Below are 22,795 nucleotides of genomic sequence, written 5' to 3'. Positions count from 1 at the left end.
TGGTGGATGGAATAAATAAATACATTTACAACATTTATGCAAATCCTTCCGTCGAAACACATCGAAGGATGTCATAAAAGATTAACACTCGATTCACAGCCACACGGGAGTTAACAGGAATCTTTGACTTTTTAGGAGGGACATTGGATGCCACATTTTTTGCCGCTCTGTTACCAGTGCGAGAATCGATACCACTAGTGCTTGCTTTTGACACTGAATGTTGACATTAACACAATGACAGATAATTATGAACAAAGACCTTTTCTTTGTGTCAAACTGCCACAGTATAGCGCCAACTATTGGCGAGGAGGACTTACTCCATCCCTCCCACTATTGTGAACGCGGCATTCTGATGAATATTGCTTTTGTGGAATATGAATGCAGCAGCAAAATCCGCCCATTTTGATCCATCTCCGGGGACGGCCATTTTGCCACTTGCCGGCTCGGCTAGCAAACGTCACATAACCAAATGCGTTAAACAGGCGAGCCGTGACTGGTTGTTGGCTGAGCCCTTTGGCGCTGCGATTTTTGGGGAAAATTGTCATTTTCAGTCTACAACAAGTGTCAAAATGGCCGCTCTGGTGGATTTCTGCTTCAATCATTTTCCACAAATACAATTTTCACCAGAAAGCTGTCTTTAGACTAGTAGTGCTGCACATAACATATTATTGTTAAGAAAATTTCGGGGTTGACTTCCCCCTTCAAAGCTTCGTAAGCTACCTATCTTTTTCAGTCACATTAGCGAAGAAGACAGGAAGTAGCACTTTTGGCAGTACAGAATCCTCTCATGATATTTTTTATTTTTTTTACTTCCCACTTTCGAGTGCAACAAGGAGACGGTGAAAGTCCTCATGAGTGCCAAAGTGTGTGAGTGCAGCACAAATGAATACAAGTGCGCAATAATCAATTGTTACGCATGCAAAGTGCGGCCGGGGGAAATTAAAACTCCACTTTGATGAAACGGCGCACACAAAAGCACCCACTCGGCGACGACGGAACAAAAACCTGCTGGGACACCATCCACGGTCAACACAACAACAATGTGTGTGTGTGTGTGTGTGTGTGTGTGTGTGTGTGGGGGGGTGTGTGTGTGCGTGCATATGTTGACAGCAGGCCTTTTACGACAAACACACTTCTCCAATGATGCAGGATGATACAAGTTTGAATTGGCAAGCATTTGTTGGACGTAGGTGAAGGTTTTTGAAGCACAAATGACAATATTGTCAGAAATGTTGACAAAACTTTAAAGAAAAAAAAATGTGTAAAAATGGTGTAATGTGCATGCCAGGCCACTAGTGGGCAATAGAGTCTTAATAGCATCTCAACTCAACTGTAATTGAAGTTTACTCTAATTGTGCATTTAAAAAACCCACATCAAGTTTGCTAGCACGCTGCTAACGCTAAATAGCGCCTTTGTTGCGGCGCTATAAGCCTTGAAGCAACGAATTGAACACCAATATATGTAGACAGAATATAAAAGTACTCAGTCATCTGTTCTTTATCCTCTGTGTAGAATGACTCATTAGAGCCGTACTGATGAGCAAGGATGAGCTGAGCCGCTTTAATGAACAGTATATCCCGCTGTTCTTTTTCAGTCAATTTGTCATGACTGTATGTTTTTTATAAAGTACAATATTATGGAGTGCTATTCCTCATTCAAATATGCAGCGATTTTTGTTTTTGGGGGGGGCCAGGGTTGGAATGGATAAACGTCATTTCCATTCATTCCAATGGGGAAAGTGTTTTGTGTTAGGAGGACGTTAGGGAACAAATTTAACACGTATCGTCTTGATAAAGTGGGGTGCAGTGTATTTAAAAACCCATTTATTCATTTTAGTCCAAGTATATTTGTATTCTTTAGTCTCACTTATAAAATGTTATTTAACCCATGTTCTGGTGTTTCCAACTGTTGTCAATTATTACCAGTGTAACATTTGCGTCAAAGAAAAAAAATGACTTCATTGAAGCATCGACGGGATGAGAGCATTTTGTCGTTTGTTTCTTTGAGCCTGATGAGCGGTGTTTGTTTTTGGGGAAAAAAGCGGAACAACGCCGGGCTAATGACGCCTTTCAAGGCGACCAATTACGCGCTCGCGTGTTAGCAGCTGTGCCGGCCCGAGGTCACATCACGCACACCGCTCCGTTTGTCCTCATTAAGCACATTTAGCCATTATTTGTTGTTTGGCCCGCGGCGTCCTGGGAGGATGCCGACCGCTCGTCACTGGCTATCGTGCTTGTTGTTGCAGCTCGCAGCAGGAAAGGCAACCCGAGGCAAGTCGCCTCTGACAAAGTCCGGTCTCTCTGTCCCTGACGACCAATCAATAAAGTGCAACGTGAGGCGTAGAGCAAAAAAAGGTGGAAAAAAAAAAGTCGCTTGTGTCCCTGAGTGGCAGCCAGCGGGATGATAACGATGCAACTGCCTGGTTTTTTTCCACAGTGATTGGACCCTGGGCGGAAGTTTCCCGAAAAGATTTGCCCTTGAGATCATTTTTTTTCCCCTCGCAATATTTGGAGCTATATGGATTTTTTTTAGGCCAATGCTGATTCCGATATTTGGCAGCAAAAAATTCTGATAACTATAACTGACCGACTATAACACGGTCAAGTGACCTGCCGTTGTCGGTGGGGTGATAAACATGTCGTAACAAAGGCGCGTACTGGCTTGCATGGAATCAGAGCTCCATCTAGTGGACGAGCGGCGCAAGGACATCGTCCGAACAGAACTTAACCGTTTCAGGAGAAGTCAAGAATGCGGGTAATCGGAAGAAATCCAGTCGATCACCATCATTTTGAGAAGGGCTAATATCCTTTTTAAGAAGCTGACGCAGAACGCTGTTCAAGTGTTTTAAAGTGAGATTGTTATGCCTTCTTTCAAAATAAACTCTGCCATTTCCAATTTGGCATCAGAGGAAAAAGATTTCTCACCTCACGTGACGTTTGACGACGTCTTTGATGTTTAGCGCGTTTATTGTGCAAAGTCTTCATGTAGAAAGAGTTCGGAAGAAGCCGAAGCAGAGAAGCCGGGGGAATGTCCGCAGACTGGAAGGGAACGCGAAGAGAGTTCTGCTGCAAGGATGAAGCTAAATCAGTCATCACGTGAAGTCGCCTTTGTCGTTTTATGACTTTAATTGCTCACAGCCTGCAGAGGAACATTTGTCCTTTTTCTTTTTTATTGTTTTGAAATTGAATCACGGCTCATTGGCTCGCCTCCAAGACGAAATGGAATCGGATGTAAGAATGAAAATACATAACAAGCCCGCCCACACAACACACGAGCGAACGGGCAAATCTCGTTGGACTTCCTCAACGTGTTTGAAGGCCGCCATATATTGCTTTGCTTTTCACACAGTTGCGTTGCAGTCAGATAAACATTTCGGAAAAGCGAGGATCCACCGTATCGTCCAGATATAGAGCAAACATACAAATATGGAATGCTAATTGAGCCGTTTAAAGTTCTCTGGATGTCAGCGTAAGAACATTTATTCAACAAGAACATTCATCCAAACCTATTTGAATGCTTTCGATGCATTTTTAATGAGTGTTAAAAACAAACCCATTTAAAATCCCCACGTAAAGAGTTGATTTAGAGCTTGCTGAGACAATGCTGTCTCTTCATTTACTCTGCTCATTGTGCGTGCGTGTGGTGCGCGCGCGCGCGCGAGTCTTATCAGGTGATGAACAACACACCTGGCTGGGTTGGTGGTGTAAATCTATCAGAGAGCTCTGCGGTGGCTCAGCGTGCACGCCAAGCAATTGATGACTGCACAACTTCATTGACTCAAACTCAACAACAACAACACGAGCGCTTATCATATCTGTACAGACATTTTCTACATCGCGCTTGCTCTCCTTCACTTTTGTCTGCAAACACAATCGGCGCAACAATACAAATGATGGAAATGATGTGCGGGGGACTCCGGGTGGACAGGTGTCCCGGATTTGAGGGCTTGGGACTGGCTTGCTGGAAACTTGTGAGAAACTCACTTGATTTTGTCATGAACATAACTTGACAAGAGGAATTTAGCATCTAAAGCCGCTAATCAATATGCAATCAATCGTGACCACTTGATTGTGTTCGCACATCAACCAAACTTATTAGCTTGTTAGTGCTTAGCACACTTCTGCGGCTGACTTTTCAACATCAATAACTGTCTTGTTCACTTCATACAGTGAACGATCTAAACATTACAACACTCTAAATCAATCGTGACTTTTTCTTTTTTTTTTTTTTTTTTTTTTCAGCTTTGCTGAGAAAATCCACAAGCAAACAAAAGAGCTGAAATGACACCAAAGGTAATTGCAGCAAAGAGTGGGCTAAATGGTCGCCATGGCGACCGGGGTGAGCTAACACGCATTCCTTTTATCATCATCTTGAACTGGTCGAGGAAAGGGGAAGGAGGGCGTTAAAACGGGAAAAGTCAGCAAGACTTTGGGAATGTTGCCATGGAAAATATGGAAATTCAGATACCGTGAACAGCAAATTGGAAGTTTTATTGCCTTGAAGCAGTTGAGGAATGTAGGAGGAGGAGTTCAAAGTCCAAGAAATCTTCATTTATTTGTGATTTTTTTTCCCCATGGGAAATGCGGAATACTGTAGTGAAAAATGAAATTCGGGATAATGTGAAAAACGGTTCCAAATAGTTCAACTGAACAGTTTGACATTGGAATGATTTGAATCAGTTGAGAAATGTGGGAGGAGTTGACAAAAATAGTTGTCGGAATTATAAAAATACAGACTTTTACGCGTCAGCATTCACACAATGCGAATGTGTGTGTTTGTGTGGTGCTCACACAATGACACACTTCTAAAAGTCACACACACAAACTTTGCACGTTGATCAAATTAAACTGCGACGCGTAAACAAAGTGTGGCGGCTTATTATCGCTTATGAAACATGAATGCTGCATTCGGAGTTTCTGCAGCTCAGTGGAATGTCAATCTCGTCCCTTCCTCGTTGTAGGGTGCATAAATGAGGACAGTAACAAGAAAAATCAGCACAAGCGTGTGATAATTGGGGGAGAGGGTGGCATCAGCGGCAAAGCCTGCAGGAGGCGCTAACGTTGGCCTGATTAGTCGTCCGTGTCGCTGAATACATGAATAACAAAAAATTCCTTTGTGGAAACGATTTTATTGACACTACGGAGATGACGAAATGGTGACACAACAGCCTTCAAGCTCATTAAACGGGAATATTTTACTGCAATATGAACATTTATGATGAGTAATACACTTATGGACATACTTGTATCAACTCAACGAAAAAGGAGACCGCCTTGGCTACCTTAACATCGATGCTAATTTCCATCGTCACCCTGCCTATTGGGTTTGGAATTATATTTTAGCATGAGACAGAATTTTTGGGGTGATGTTAATTTTTTTGTAGACTGATTGATTTTCTGTGTTGTTATTTTTTGGAACGTTTTTGTTATGTTGAAAATTTGTTGACCTGATTTTTCCAGATGTTGATTTTTTTTTTTCGACAGATGATTATTTTTAGAATTTGAAATTTTATCAAGCAAAATTTGTGGGGCTGTTGGATTTTATTAATATACTTTTTGGAGTTGATGAATATGATAAGGATAGGGAACGAGCCTCTTTCCTGTTCAAACATCTGTTGTTTAAAGGTTTACAACTACAGTGACAAAGATGTTACTTTTATTAGCTCAGCCATAGCATTTTGCATTGTACATTAGCATTAAGCTAGGGGACATTTTGTAAGGCAAAGTTGTATGGTTTGGTTAAATACACAATGTGTAATTGTCTTGGTTTTAGGGTTAGTTTTACAAACTTTGAAGACGTTTTATTCGAGATACAAGTGAATCGAGTGTGGTCACAGAACGATTTCTCCTCAGGTTGATTGTATTTCTTATTATTTCTTACATGGAAAAAAAAAAAACTGTCATTGATTTCCTGGCTGGACTGACGACTGATGAAAGCTGCGGAGATGATGGTGACGTTTGGAAAGTCATCTTCTTCTTGTCAGGCCGTCATCGTCTGACTTATGAAAAATGTCAGTGGGCCGAACGCGACCATTCGTCTTTGTAGCGTTCGCTGGAGCAAAGTCAAGCCGGCAGTGCACTAACGCAACACAACAGAACATTTGTCCTGCTGGACACCAAAAGTGAACCTCTCCCGTCTACTCGTTTGTCTTGTTGTGACAAAGGCCAATTGTATTTTTTTTTTTTTTTTTTTACGTGGTGAACTAAGGTCCAAAGGTTCTTTGCAGCCTCGCGAGCAACATCAAAAGACAAGATGCTTCACCTCTACTATAAAAGGAATTTCATTTACTGTATATAGATCCCTAAAACATTGACTAAAATTCTTGCTACAGTTGTGGCATTGCCATTTCGGGACTCGAGTGGGTGACTAGCGTGCCGCATTTTTAAAGAGAACAAGAAGATTGAAGTTGGCTGTGACCACTGCCACACTGGCGCAGCCCTCCCTCGCTCAGTCCCAAGTTTTGGCAATGTTCACTTTTCTTTCATCGGGCTCCTTTCTTACCATATGCAAAACTATGTGGAAGTTATTACGCTCATGTTTTCTGTTTCTGGGGAATTTAAAAAGAAAGAAATAAACAGTCGCAAGCGGGCTCGGAAAAGTTGCTAATTTGCATAAATTGAGCTGCTAAAAAACAAATCACCCCACCCTCAAAAAAAAAAAATAAAATAAAATAAAAAAATCGGCTGATCGCCCTGTCCTACTTTTAGTCATGTGATTGGACACCTCCACAGACACTTCATTACGAACACCTCCGCAATCAATAAGATGACAAGAAGTGTTGTTCCTATCGTACGCACACTTGAAACTCGTGCATCTGTCCTATTATCACAATTTCTCTCAGTTCCTCGTACGATGTGGAATCGAAATGAGCAAAGCATCCTACGAGGAGGACTCTCATGAATAAGTCAGTCATTATTACGCCTCAAAAAGATTTCATCTTCCCCTCAGACACACTCCACGTGAATGAGATTTGATGCGGGTCGCCACCTTCAAGGACCGGGTGAATATTCATGAGCACAGGTCACTTCTACTTTTTACTTCATTTCACCTTTTGAAAAAATAGAAATAAACAATGATTCCAGTAAAAAGCCATTTAAAGTTACAAAAAGAGATCACGATAGCTGTGATTCGAGCAGAGGTGGCAAAAGTACACACACTTAAGTACAGACACTTAAAAAAAAGACCCTGGTAAGTACCTATTCGAGTCCTTTACTTAAGTAATAGTAAATATAATAATGATGATAATCATAATAAAGTAATATAACTACCCCGATTTCACTTTACAGGGTCTTTAAATGAAGCCAGGCATGGGAACTATCTTGCTTCTCCAACTGTGTTAATACTCCCTGGTTCACGTTCCTCCCATGTCGCTGCTGTCCTTGATCTCAGGCACTCAAGATCTCAATTGTGCTCGACTTTCCCTCTCGCCGTTTATTTCCAACTACTAAAGTACAGATGAAAAAAAAAAATCTATTCAAGTACAAAGTATCCGTTCTTGGTTGCTTCTCACAATTGAATTGAAGAGACGTTTTAAATGAAACCAAATTTCAATTAAATTAATTTAAACGTATTAAACTAATGTAATCAGGGCTTGTATAATAGCATTTTGAAGAATATTTAGAGACTGAGCTGGGCTCTCACTGGGTGTACATTAGAGATAAGACCGAATCTTTTATGCAGCAAATTCATAATGTTTGGATTTTCTGCACTCTCCTGCAGATTTCAAATAATCACATGGCAAATGTGCACCATTACAGGTGTGGGAAAACGTTTCGCTGCCTTTCAGCCTTGCTACTGATGTTCCAGTGCAATTATGTTCAATAAGCACAAAGAATCTCACACACACACACACACGCGCACACACACACACACACGCTCGACACTGATTGGCTCTTCTGTGTGTGATCAATAATTCCTGCAGGCCAGATTTCACAGTGATGATGTGGACCGCCGCTCCATCCCGGGAGAGAAAATGGCAGCAAAAAGAGGTTTCATGGTTTCATTATGTTGGCCGGCTCGCATTGGATGAACTCTAATAATGCGTTTGCTTTGTGCACTCAGGAGGCAAAAAACAAGAACATACGCTCAAGAGCACATCTAGAAAAAAAATCCAGGCGGAATTGGGGAATGTAGCCCAACTGTGCTGTGTTGGGAAAGCAGTTTAGGATGACTCCATGCAGCCCAGACTAAATAGTAGCTCAGAAGGCAAGGACGTCACTGTCAATTAAAAATCAAAATGTCAATGTTACTGCATGAGCTGGAAAAAAAAATGGATGCTACTTCTTCTAGAATGCTTGTTCTGCTTACATATCCGTACAGGTACAACTGCTTCCCATCGCAACTTGTGACTTGTGTGATCCTATCTCTGGACCAATGAACTGCATTCCCAATTCAACGTTTGGATTATTTTTATTCATTTTAAACCGAATCTAAAATCACTTTCTTTTAAGGAATAACACATTTGATGTATTTGTCTTTGATGTTTTCATCTGAAATAGAATGTGCAGTGTGCTATTAATAAAATTGACTCTAATGAATTTTTACTCACTTTTTAAACACGTGCCATTGTTCTCAGCACAACTACGTGTAGTATCCTGAAGAAGAGATTAAGCTGAATAGATCAATGAATTAATAATAAAGACGGTGCGGGAAGTGACCTGAGACGCAGTACAAGCGAAGCTCCGACAGAGCAATCAAAGTCGGAGATGAAGCATGCTAAAAGACCAAACAAATGCAAATTCAGAGAACAAATAGCACAGTGGGGGCCAGTCAGTGACTGTTGAGGAGATGAGAGGGCGTGGCTTAAAATGGTAGTTGTCAGGGAAATTTATATTATTATATTATCCATCCATCCATCATGCAAACCGCTTATCCTACAGCGTCGCATGCCCAGGTTTCTGGTTTTAAAGTCCATCCAGAAGTACTGTTTTCTCGACTGTTTGGTCTTGCATAAAGTGCACACACGGCATTGACGTGGCACCCGTAACGACATGACAACATAAGTATCCCATCACCTATTGTTTGCAAACATTATGAAACATACAACATCGTATCCTGAGAAACTGGAACGGGGTGGTGCCCGATTAGAACGGGACTATTTCCGCCCTTTGCTCCTTGGCTAAAGCCAACAAAAGACTGAGCTCAAGAAACGATTTCTTTACTCTCGAAATTCCACAGCAGCCGACAGAAGAAATCGATCAAATGTAGTCGAAAGCAGACGTGTGATGCAGCGCGCTCAAAGCGTCAGATGGAAAGTGAAAAGAAAATGTCGCTTAATACCGCTGAGCACTTCATCATTGTGGTGACATCATCGCGGTCTCCAAGCTACTTTACTGTTGGCTTTGATGGACTCACTGGAAAAGTTATCGGCGATCAACAGGCGAGGATGATGGATGATGATATCGCGTTTTTCTTTCTTCTTTTTCTCCGAGTCTCATTGAGCCAATCAGTCGTGACCTGTATTCACAACAACACCCACAAATTCCATCAAAGTTCTGCTCGGCAGCCCAGATCCAAAATGGCTTAGGGGTTCTTTATTATGCACCCTGGACAGGATGCACTGTTGAGATTTATCATCACAGACGTACCTCTTTTACTCAAGCTTTTCTTCAGACAGCCGCACAGCATGTGCTACACATTGAGTGAGGAGTCCAAAGACAACAGGTGGCGAACGAAGACATCAGTGAGAATCGGCAGACATTAAAAAAACAGCAGGAAGCATCAAGGGGCACCGGGACACAAAAAGAGACATCAGGAGACACCGGCGGCCATCTGGAGAACAAAGGAAGGACACCTGGCAAATTCAAGATATCAGGAGGCAAGAGGGCACAGCAGAGGACAACAGGAGGCATTAAGGAGCGACAAGGGATACACCAGGGATGACACCAGGGATGACCAAAAGACATCAAGAGAGTATGGGAGAGATTTGGAAGCATCCAAAGACACCTGCAGGCAACATAAAAGATCGGCGGTCAGGAGATACCGGTGGAAGTCAGGAGACTACAAAGTTACAAGGAGACATTGAGAGACGCCAGGAGGCGCCAAGGGCAAAGGCGGCAGGAGGCATCAGGAAACATCAAGAGATATTGGGAGGTGCCAGGAGACACTAGGGAGACTTGGGGATGCATCGGAAGAAAATGGGAGGCATGCGGATGCATTGGGATCCGCGGACAACAGGGGTGTAAAAAGATGACAGTGGGCACCAGGAAGCGTCATAAGGTGTCGTGAAGGACTACGAGACATCAAGAGACACCAGGAGGTTCGCAGGAGACATCTGGGAGACACGGGCAAGCATTGGGAGTCATCTGAAGACATCTAGTGAGGCCAAAGAGATTGAAAAGGGGGAAGATGACATTTGGATCTCCTTGTTGTGGTGCTTTTTCATTTTCAGCTTGTTTGCACTCCAGTGATCAGACGCACACACACACGCGCGCGCGCACACAAACACTATTTGGCCGTAGAGGACGTGATCCTCAGTGGAGGGAACCCAGATCCACGCATCGGGCTCTCAATCTGCCAGGCGTCCGAGTGTGGAAATAAATAGCCTCGACGGCGGCAAAGTGCTAAATGACGCGTGGCGTGAAAGTGGGACATGGCGGCGCGCCGAGGGACGCCGGCCGATGACAAGGTCACGGGAGCACCAGGCGGGAGGGGAAGGAGGCGGGGGAGGCTTGGAGAGGTCTCCTACCGTCTAACTCACTTGTCAACGCCACATGGACGACCTTCCACGCTTCACCGGACACCCGACAACAGTCTCCGTCACACAAAACTGCCGGATGGCATTTGCAGTGAACCCCAAAAATAAACACAGAACAAAGCCATGGCTCGTGACCACGGTTACTATGGTGAATGAAAACAACCGAAATAACTACAACTAAAATTGAAATGACATTTTCGATTCAACAAAAGAAAACAAAAATGAGTGTTTTTAAAAAACTATCACTAACTGAAACTTCATTTCATGTTGACAAAGTGGACTAAATATAATTAGCGCCAAAATATCGTTTGTTTTCGTCTTTGTCAACTAATTTTTATACATGAGCTTTCCGTGACGATTTTGAACGTTTTTACTTTGGTCCAGCTCTGTATAATTGTTTTCAATCTTGCACACAAGAAATAGCCCATATTTGAAAGACAAACAAACAAATACTAAGAGGAACAAAACCTACACTAAAATAAATATTTTGAAAAATAAATAAAACTAGCTACTGTATAATGAAAATCCCAAACTTTTATAACCCTGCTAGTAACTCAAAACCCGTAAGTTGGGGGAACTCATGAATCAAGGTAGCAAACCTTTCATTACACCAGGCCAATGTTTTGGCCAGTCAAGTTTTGGCTTTGACTGGCCGTGTGGAAGGGGCTAACTAACGTGTCGGTGTCCTGATCCAGGTTTCAACAGGCGACCATCACGCTATTTGAGGAATGTGCGACAATTACAGACGTGTCACTTTGGATTTTCATCAACAAACGCTAGCGTGAAGATCTGAAGGGAACCTTAATGAGTCTTCATTTGGGAGCTAATCAGCTGCAAGTGCACCCCACCCTCACACTCAACTGAGTCAGTGCTGGGAAGTAACAAATACTTAGTTACTGTACAGTAGGAGATTTCACTCCTATTTGAAATCAGCAGCGACATGGAGGAACGTCAACTAGAATGTATTAACATCCACGATGCAACAGTTCAGAGCTAAATCTTCCTTACCGGTAGCTAATTTTGCATTTTTTTCTGTTAGCCATTGCCCAACTTTAGCGCAGCTACGTGAACATGTTGTGGTGACATAAAAGAGAAGAGAACGCTAGCCAGCTTTTGGTTTGGAATAATAACGCTTTTATTTGTTGTGTACTAACTTAACAAACAGGTATTGTATATAATTTAACTGTAAAAATCATTACATTTCAGCACCTGTATTTTACTTTCACTTAAGTACAGGAATGTAATCAGTACTTTTATCGGTCTTAGTTTACACAAGTAACTCTACCCGTTGACCAAAATTAGCATCACAGCTGCTCTCGCGCCTGCGTTGCGAACGTCACGTGACCAAACCCAGAAAATAGGTTAGCGAACCTGCTGCCATAACTAGGGGTTGATGTCATGCCAGTTTGAACCACACTTACTCAAATTTGGTTCAAACCTTCATGCCATCAACCCAGTTCACGTCCCCTTTGAGTAGAGGTAATGAGTACTTGTGTACTCCACTTGTGCACCGCATCCATGTCAGTTGTCCAAAATTGCGACGCGGCATAAAAGCAAAGTGCCTGCCCAGCACAAGCCTGTATTTTGCAGCCCAAGTTTATGTGCACGACGCCTTGACTTAATTAGGAGCGCTATTTCTTGTGCAGGCGACAGGCGTCCCCCAGGGTGACGTGATCAAGACATTCCTCAGCTGATGAGCAACTTCAGCCTCTTCTACAAATCTCCACTTAGTTCTCACACCAACGACCTTCTCTCACTTAAAACCATACGAAGTCGAAGCGGCATGCGAGAGCTGAATTGTCGCATTAGCCTTGTGGCGTTAGCATTCATGCTACGTCTGCGTTTTCTCTCATTGCCACACAGACACGCAAACATACTGACGTCGTCACGTTCAAGTGCTGCTCTTTCAGTCAAGGAAGCAAACGCCTTAACTGTGCCAGTTCACCCGATTCAAACTGGAATGTAAAAGTGTGTGTGCGTGAGTGCTTGTGCACCCTCATGGTAGCATTCAAAGTAGGCCAAGCAGGCTTGCGAGAGTGAAAGTGAATCACCCTCCAGTATGTCCTTCACCTCATTCCCGACGCTAGCACGGCTCGGCTCATTTCACCTGTTGTGCGCGCGCACACACACACACACACACACACGCATACGTAAAGTATTTCACGCGAGCATGCATACTGGCCACTCTTGTGTGTGTTGTGCTGGCAAGAAATGTAAAGGTTTTGAAAAGCGGCGCGACCTTGTGAAGGAGGCTCAGCAGATGCGCTGGCCCCCGGGTGGAGTTTCAGTCGAGGGTTAAAGACGCCACGAGGAGGCCCGCATATGTCCCGGCGCTTTTTTTCTCCGGAATTCTGCACTGGCGCTCATGAGCAGCGACTGCGTTAAGGTGGAGAGATGGAGAAGGCTTTTACGGAAAATCGTAGGGTGAATCATGAAGAAGAAGAAAAAAAAAAAAAAAAAAAAAAAATCAAGTTCAAGGCCCCAAAATTTGTTCGCAAACGTAATTTTTTTACACTGATTTCATATCCATTTTCATATTGTCATATTGACTTCTACACTTTCATATTTCCTTCTACATACAATTCTGTATTAAATTTAGATTTCTATATTTAATTCAGATTTAATTCTAGATGGAATTTTGATTGATTCATGAATTGAATGTATATATTTCCATAGTTTAGCTACTATACTTTTACATTGAATTCATTATTATTTCTATATTTTATCATTGAATTCATACTTTTGTCTGCGTGGATTTCATTTTACAGTATTGCTAGTATATTGAAGTTGGATTTAAATTTACCTTGAATTTATATTTTGCTTGAAAAGTGAATTTACATTTTTCTTTCAATGATTTCTATATTTCAATTTGAGTCAGGGGAAGCCCCGCTTTGTCATGCAAAGGCCAAAGAGAAAGCAAAACACAGACAGTTCATCTTGGCTGAACTGATCTCCCGTGATGACAGCAGTTTGAACTCTGAAGAATTTGGTGGCGTGTTCATCTGGAATTGCGATTGGTATGGCGTACGGGGTGGGGGGGGGCGGAGGGGTGGCGGGGGGTTCAGTTGCGGTGGGCGCGTGTGGACAACAAAGCCGCCAAATGAGCTCTTGCGCTGCGTGTTGTGTCGGCGCTGCAGTGCGAGAACATTAAAGGAGGCAATCAGCAAGTGGAGGAGAAGCAAATGCACCTGATTGGCTATTGATCGCGACGCCGCCGCCGTAATAAATGATGAGCTGAGTTGGGGCTCCTCACAAAACGAGACCGGCATGTTGGGAATAAGGTTGCTCGCCTCGTTTGTTTTAGGATAAAACGGGAAACAAGTGCAATTTCAGACGTTCATTGCTTCTTTAATTGATGGGAAACGTGTAACTACATATGGCCTACCAGTACTTAAAAGCCAAATTTGAAATTTGGACATAACAATAACGGTAAAGACACTTATAAGTATTTCTTGAAAATTTCTTTTTTTAAATTTTTTTTTTTTTTTTAAATCAATTTTAAAATTGGTTTTCTATGTTGTAAATGTCCCCCATGCTAAATTACCCTCACTTAAAATCCTATTTTCAAGAAGTTACTGATGATTTAAATTCAGTGGGGTATATTCCGCAAGTGTATTTGAGTGTTGGTCATGATGGTATTTTTTGAGGTGGCACTTGATGTAACAAGTTTGAGAATCACAGCTGTGTACTTCATCATTAGGCCTTCCTTCCTTGCTGCTGTGTTGATATTTTGAATTCTTCAGCTTCCCATCACCCGTCGAGAATATTAGCAAAGGGCAGGCGTGTTTTTCGATCCGCCACCGTTTGGTGGCAAACGGACCCAATTCTGCCGCGTGTGATGCTTACAAGCTATTAAAGTGTCATGCGACGGGCCTCTAATTTAAGATTTCTGCTCGTCACCAGTATGAAAATCAGCTTGTTGGGCGCCTAGCAGTGGACAATGGGGAGGCGGCGTTTGCCTTTCGGCCCGCGTGGGCGTCGCTTTGAAGCGGAAGGACGGCGCGCAGGGCTCCCGGGATACCCTCACAGGCGTCTGCGGTGTCGAGCGCCGCCCGCACAGCGCCCCGACCGTCCTCGGGCCGATCCGGCTGAGCGCAGAAGACAAAAGCGAAGGCGGGTGGCCGTGGGTTTGGCACGGTGACGCCTTTTACATTTGCACAATGGCTGTGAAAGTGACACACTGGGTGATGTGCTCATTTAGTTCCTGTCACACTTTCTCAGCCAGCCAACCTGAGAATGAATAATCACAGCGTGACCGTACAAAGGAAAACTCTGCAATGATGTACCCTAACTCTGGCTTGAAGCCCAAACCATAGAGATAAACCCCGGTGACCCGGGGCGGGTATGGGAGCCAGTGTCAGCAGAGGGTCAGTCCCACAGAATCTTCTCGCGTGACCATGAGGATTCCTAGTGACAGGACATTCTGGCAGCCATTCGGGATTCAAAGGATTACATACGTAATTGTGACTCCATATCATCTCTGCTGACCTCTAGAGGTGATGCCTAACAGCACGGAATGACTAATACCAGAGGGTCACCAAGGGGTCACTAATGACGTTGGTGGTATGCATACTCTCATACAAACTGCTTGCGTGCCAACAGACATTCCGTTTTAGGCACCGCCTCTGGCGGTCAGCAGGGATGATATACAGTAGAACCCTATTCAATCCTTACCCAGGCTTGAGATCCTAACTAGCACTGGTTTGAAATCCGACTCAGAAACCTTGACCCTTACTTTAAGGGCTCCTTCGAAACCCCAAAAAATCTGATTTCATAACTCTTGAAAGCCTACTTAAAAACCTCCAACCTTTCTTAAACCTCCCTTAGGTTTGAAACCCTAAGGAGACACACAGCGGCATGTGCAGCAAAGCTGATAAATGATTCATTTAGCTGAGAGTTGAGCAGAGTTTGTGTGATTTATGTGGGAACATGGGATTCCGGCACTTTCCTGTTGCCCCACCGCATGGCTGGCGAGAGGAAGATCTATTATGAAGACGTCAGCCCAGCAAGGTAGCGGCAAACATGTTGTTCCCATGAAAAAAAGCGCCTCCTCCGGGCTCGGCTAACAAGCAGCAGTACCAGCACATGGGAATGCGCCGCATCAATGAAATGTGGAGAGGCACATCATTTCAGCCCGTTTAGCCTAAAATTACCCTGGCAAATCTCACTGAGGGCCAATTGGTGTCATTTAGACGGAGCGGCAAGGTCACTGCGACTGCGTCGGCGTGCTTCCAGGACCGGAACGAGCGTCGGGCGCGTGCTTTTCAACATTGTCGCCATGGAAACTGCTCCATGTCGAAGGCCAACTTGCAGGTTACGGTGCACAATTTGGTCTCGATGGGAAAACCATGAACGAAACATCTGGAGCATTGTGAGGACTGCGGTGGCTTTCTCTAGAGCGGAAAGCTGACGTCTGCCAAGACACTTGGGGAGTTTTCATTGTATTGTCTTGCTTGTGTATCTGTGCTACGTTGTTTTTGGTCCGTGTCTCTGGCACGTTCTTCTTGGTCCGTATCTCTGGTACGTTCTTTTCGGTTCATGTCTCTGGTACATTGTTTTCGGGTCGTGTCTCTGGTACGTTCTTTTTGGTCCGTGTCTTTGGTCCATGACTCCGGTATTTTGTCTTTGAATTTTGTCTCCGGGCCCCTATCGTTGAAGTGGCCTTTTTGGCCTAAGTCTTTGGTCTGTTCAGAATTGCCACTTCTAATAAATCAAATCGCACCAAAGTTCACACGCAAGGAGACCGAAAGGAATACAGTTTTCTGTACAGACTTTTAAGTGAGTATCTGCACCCCAGTTTCTTAAACTTCACAGCCAATGGGGACTTACTTAGCTAAGAAGAAACGAAGTGGAGAGCAGCCTCTACTGGTCACTCCGGTGTTGCCTTGCGAGTTGAAAGGTGGAGCGCACGGCACAAGGGGCCTGCAAGAGGTTTGACGAGGTCAAACTAAAGCAAATCAGATGAATATTCATGAAACGCTGCACAAATGAGAGATTTAATGTGCCAATTTAACGAGGAAGCTGGCGCACAGGAGGGCTTTGGTCTAGATTCCGTCTCCCCGGAGATGAGGCATTCATCCCTGACTCCCGCCAGGAGGAAACGGCGTCGGCAGCCATTCGACCAGCGTGATGCGCGGACGTGGCCTGGCACGCGGCAGCAAAGAATAATGAGATGAGGAAGAATGCAACTATGCAGCAATGCGGCCATTACTCGTCCGCATGGCCTATTACACCGGGAAAACAAGCAATCCCCCCCCAACACGGCAAATTAGGACACAGGAGAAAGAAGCCGTTATTGGAGATAGGAAATGATACGCGGAGTCAGTAATGGACTTCTTCTCCAAAACGCTTTCTCGCCTTTCTCATCCACGCTCTTGTGCAGCGCGAGGCTAATAAAAGCTGTCGGATTTGAAAAGGGGTGAAAAATTACGTTGCGATTTTTTCGCTCGCTGGCCTGATTGCAAAACAATTCAACCTAGAAGGAGCCAGCCGTGCAGAAGGAGACCGCTTGACTTATTTGAATGCAGCTTTACCAGTCAGAGTAATATTAAACACTATCGGATTCATCAGTTTGTTGTCAATTCTCAATTTACTGTGTCAAGTGAACCCCCCTACATAACAGTCTTTGTGTGTTAAAATAGCAGTTGTTTGAAGTTTTACAACTACCGTAAGCTCTATCAACCCCTCTAGGGCGTGTCACATTGCATGTTAGCCTTAAGCTAGCGAAATGACTTTGAACCCCCACGAGGTGGCAGAAAAGCGCTACGTTTTGGTCAAAAGGAAACTCCTCAACTCACTTCAACACCGTTCCTTGATCCCAAGATGGGGGCAAAGCACCGATTTGCACTATAAGAAAGTCAAAATAATTACAGATTCATTTGATAATTGCTTATTCATCGATTAACCGATTCGTCTCTACACCTCTCATTGCAGGAGAATGTTCTCCCCATCCAATTTTTCTCTCCAATCAAAAAGTGTTGATCCAAATCCTACTCTTGTGAACTTGAAAAGCTGAGAACAAATCAAGCCATCAACATCAACAGATTTGTGCGTCTGAACACTCTTGATGGCTGAATCAAAACGTTTTTCTCCGCTGAAAGTCGCCATTTCCTTGTGTTTCTTTTCATGTTGGCCGTGGTGATTATCCGCAGTTTCCTCGGGTGTCCAAGGTCCTCCAAGAGCCCGTTATTACGGCGAGCCGGCAGCAGTGGGATGTTATTGCGGGGAGACCAGCTCTGCAGTGACCGAGCTTTGCTGAAGATGAAGTATAATCACACAAGGAATGTTTCTGCTGGAGGGTCAGCGTTTGCGAGCCACAAATGTCATAATTGGCGCTTACCTGGACCTCAGAGGAGGCCCGCGTGACCCGCAATCCAATTAGCGGCACATCAAGCAAACAATGTGCAAACTTGTAAATGATGGCCTGCCCCTGAGGGCCCGTCCCTGAATAAACATCAGCCAGTGTCCGAGGCAGCACTAAAAGTTTTTGTTGTGCGTAATAAATTTAAAACAAGGACGCTGCCGGCGATTTATGGAAGGTGGGGGCTGCGATTACATCGCCACGCCGTAATAAGTCGCCGCCAATTCATCATGGCAAGCAGAAGCCTGAGCTCAGCAAAAGTCTGCTTGCTTCTTCTTTTCTTTGCTTTGCTTTTCCTTCTGCTGCGCGTTATCTTCTCGGCTCATCGGCCTGTGATGAAGGAACTTCCCAACACTAACGCATGGCGTCATTCATGCATTCGGAGCACAGACTCGCCGTTTCTTTCGGGGGAAAGCAGCCACTCCACCGCTTTGGAATCACCGCAAAAAAAATGCAATCTGAAGACTTGGCAAGAACATGAAGATGTTTTTGTTGAAGTGGGGAAAAAAACAGTCTAGCCAAAGAAATAATGAAAAAATGTCACCCCATCCTGTCGTGATGTGTTTCTCTTAAAAATATATTTAGTTATTTTCTATTTGATCCCAAACAAAATGATTCCTTTTACCTCAGTCAAAAATATACATTAACACAAAGGCAAAAAGTTCAAAAGGAACCCACAACATGCAAGCTTTAGATAGGACGACGCTCGAGTCAGGTGAGAAAAAAAATGGAGCAATGAAGCTACTGTAATGCCCTTGCATGTGGGCAAGGAGAGCCAGGAAAAATAATCAAACATACAAATGCAAAATGAGACCACTCAAAAAGAGCTGCTGTGAGCCACAACTCACGGCCAATGGCTCACACACAGACTAAAGGGCCAAGTTGCTGAGATCACTGAATGGCCACGCCCATAAAAGGCACACATCCAACACTAAAGTTGTTGACTTTTGACTTGTCCCAGTGGATAGTGTTTACACTTTATATGCCAGTTTATTTAGTGTGAATTTTATTTAGGGAAAAGAAGCACATGATAAAAAAATGGGAGTTTTTTTTTTTTTTTACATTAATGACATTTCAATTCATTGAAATGGAGAAAACTGGTTTGCTATTGCGAGCTTGATCACAGAACAAATTCATCCAAGGTCGCGCCGCTCACAACCGATGGCTGTGAAAAGCTGTCAGTATGAACCTCGTTTGTTGAGTTTTTTGTTTCGTTTTTTTTTTAAACATGAAACATTTAGCTATGAAGTACACGTTGTAATTGCACAGAGACAGCCGCAACTATCGAGTGTGGATACCAACAGCATAACAATGTCAAGGCCTTGAGACGAAAACAATGCGGCGAAACGAGGTCTTTGTGTGCTTTTGTTGACGTGACGGCGCAGCCGGCCGGCGCCTCCGTTCGTCCTTTACTGTCGGCGCACCGCGCCGGCCGAGGTGTTAATTATCTCAGGACTTCTTAAATCAAGCTGTCACGCGTGTTTGCCGTTTAGGACGATAAGGCCGATCCGTCTTTGTCTGCCGGCTTCCCTCGGGGAGCGGACGATGTTTATCAGCACTCAGCGCTCGGATGATTCTTTTTTACTCCTGTGCAAAAACGCGTCTTCGGGCTACGTCGCTCCAGTTCTCGCGGCCACCCCCCTCAAATCGCTTCGCTATAAGCCAATCGTGCCATAAAAAATATTGGGTAATAACAATGACATGGGCGTTTTATAACCGTCAACAGTCAAATGCCTCACATGAATCCTTCAGAGAAAACGGTTTGTTTGAGCTAGCGGTGGGCACGAGCGAAGGGTCGGAATGCTCCCTTTGGAGTCCACTTTGCAACCAACAAGGATGTTGCGAGCAGTCAGCCTGAAGGTAAATGAAGGCGTGGGAGTTTTTGGGTGGGCTTTAATTAGCGCGATGACCTCGAACGGCGTCCATGAGCGAAGGTGATGGGCAAACATACTGATGAGAACATCTGCTCTTGGTTCATTTCACCTCGTCTCGCTGGCGATGGCTTGAAACGCTCTCACGCTGCGCAGCTGCTGCTTCGCCCACCCGGTGCACATGTTTGACAGCGGCCATATTTAAAGGGGACCCTCGACATATTCATTGTTGGCACCCTCACGAAATTGGTTTTGACAGTGCACATTTGTGCCATGAGCACAGGCGTGAGGCTTGTATCTCGCATGGTCTTCCCCAGTTGAACCGGACAGCCCCGTTTAGGCTCTAAACATGGGTCTAATTGTTGATTTATGACACTTACTGACCTTTTTTTTCTCATCCCGCAGTCAACAAATCCTCCATGTATTAAAACAAAGTTTTAAAAGAAGTAAAAACGATGGCTTCAAAAGCAAAGGCGTGATAAAGATGAAAGATGAACCACCATATAGTGTCACTCAATCGCCATGACTACGAGTCGCAAATGTTTTACAAATCTTCATACGTTTACTTCTCGAGGGAAGGCGTCGGATTTAAGGTGGTCCGCCAACGGATTGACACAACCGAGGATGAAGACGCGAGCCGACGACTGACTGACAGTCAACTCGGGATCCCTCGCCAGATCGGGACGCTCACAATTACCCGGCTATCCGTGTGACCGTAACCTCCAGTCGGCTCGGATTAGCTCGCGCTTTGAATCTTGCCGTGGCAGAACGAGCCAGGGGGCGAGGGCGCCGAATAATTGACTCTGGATTCAGGTGTGGAGGGGGGGGGGGCATGTCCAATCGCTGGCGTGGGCCTGGTTCGCACACATCTGCTTTCATTGGCTGCCTACTAAGCCAAGACAACGCAGGCGCTCGCTTCTTTTTTTGATGTCATCGCTTCATGCTCGCCCATGATTGACTGACGCAGAAAAGTAAAAAAATAGCATTCAGTCTGCAGATCACAGATTTTTAAACAATCTTTTTTTATGGGTTCTTAGCGTATGCAAGTCAATATATAGAGTATAGTACGTGTAGTACCTCCGTGTGCCACAACACCTTGGGCAGCACTGAGCTCTCATGTTGACTGGCGGCCATTTTTGTTGGTCATGTTGCTTCTTTTCATTTCCTCAAAGTGATGTTACAAAACAGTCTTTTATTTCTTGACCGCAAGTAAGTGAGAACAGGCGTTAAGTAACACTTTAAAAAGTGTATTTTAAAAAGTTGAAGTGCACTTTAACATAATGTTTGAATGCATTTGAAGCATGTGGAAGACTACAACTCTGGAAAAAAAAACGATACATTCTCTCTAATGTGGATTTGTACCTATTGCATAAACGCATGTGCAAAACCTGGTGAGTTTTCTGACATGTCGAGGCCTTTCAAAAAGAAGATTCATTCATCAGTGGACACAACATATAAACAAACCAATTCCGCCTGCTTCTCAGCTCCTAATTATGCAACGCATTTTTCCAGAAGTTCATACATCAGATTTGTATAATAAGACTAAACGGGCTCACTTGCGACGTTGACAAACACATCATGTGTCATAACGCATCCATCAGGGTTAGCATTGAGCAGCCAAGTCACGTCTGCTCCTCGACAAACACGCGCATAGCATAGCTTAGCCCAGCGCCTCATGCCGGGATGCTGCGGCCTATTGAAAGCCGCTTATTATCATCCCGGCGACCTTTGTAGAACTCTTGAACCGTCTCGGAGCACAAGTATCTGACAGCGTCACGCCTCGGAAAACAGCTCATCTCGGAAACATCGCATTTACATCAGCGCCGTTCTTGTGGAGAGGCCACGTGTGCCGGCCCGAAAAAAACCCACAAGGAAGCAGGAACCAATAAATTAAATATATTATAGGAGATATTTTACGATGTTTTATTTATCCATCCATCCATTATCTGTACCGCTTCTCCTCACAAGGGTCGCGGGGCGTGCTGGAGCCTATCCCAGCTGTCTTTGGGCAGTAGGCGGGGGACACCCTGAACTGGTTGCCAGCCAATCGCAGGGCACACAGAGACAAACATCCGCACTCACAATCACACCTAGGGGCAATTTAGAGTATCCAATCAACTTACCATGCATGTTTTTGGAATGTGGGAGGAAACCGGAGTGCCCGGAGAAAACCCACGCAGGCACGGGGAGAACATGCAAACTCCACACAGGGAGGCCGGAGCCGGGATCGAACCCACGACCTCTGAACTGTGAGGCGGACGTGCTAACCAGTCGACCACCGTGCCGCCATGTTTTATTTATTTTTATTTTATTTTCTTAGAATATCTGTGCAGGGCCTCCATGGGGCACTAATCAAAATTTGATTTTGGGGCCCTCTAGTTCTGCCAATAATATTGATTATTAATCATTCAATGTTGAACATTTTCCTTGAGGAATTAAAATGGGAGGAATCAACAAATAAATAAGTAACATTACAAGAGCAGATAGGGGGTGATTTACGAAACATTCCAAGCGATAAAGAACTAAGTAAAATATTGAATATTATCCAGGCCTAAAAAAAAAAAAAACCTAATCACCAGCATGTATAAAAAGAACTTAAAATTGCGGATGCACCATTAGCACTTTTCAGTCAGAGTACTAGAACTTACATCTGATTACTCGTTGATATGAAGTGCTTATACTTTATCATGGTATTGCACCTGTAAAAATGTGTTTTATTTTACTCAAATGTTGCTCAAAAAACAAACTTTTCATGAATATTGCAGATATTTTACTCAAATATAACACTTTTAGAGTAACAACTTGTCGTGACTAACATTGTCACCTTGTCTTTGACAAACTAAGTATATGTCAGCTAGTGACGTGAT

General features: G+C 44.0%; 1 protein-coding gene across 6 annotated transcripts in view; it reads right to left on the bottom strand.

The window, feature by feature from the left end:
• shisa6a (shisa family member 6a) overlaps positions 1 to 22,795 on the bottom strand; it is a 47,508-nt gene that overhangs the window by 23,912 nt on the left and 801 nt on the right. The gene's annotated exons all lie outside the window — the stretch shown is intronic.

The sequence above is a fragment of the Filicampus tigris genome, chromosome 16 (genome assembly GCF_054856515.1).
Source record: "Filicampus tigris isolate MCC_2025a chromosome 16, RoL_Ftig_1.0, whole genome shotgun sequence".
In the NCBI taxonomy this organism is placed as follows: Eukaryota; Metazoa; Chordata; class Actinopteri; order Syngnathiformes; family Syngnathidae; genus Filicampus; species Filicampus tigris.
This window is presented reverse-complemented; position numbering and strand designations above follow the sequence as displayed.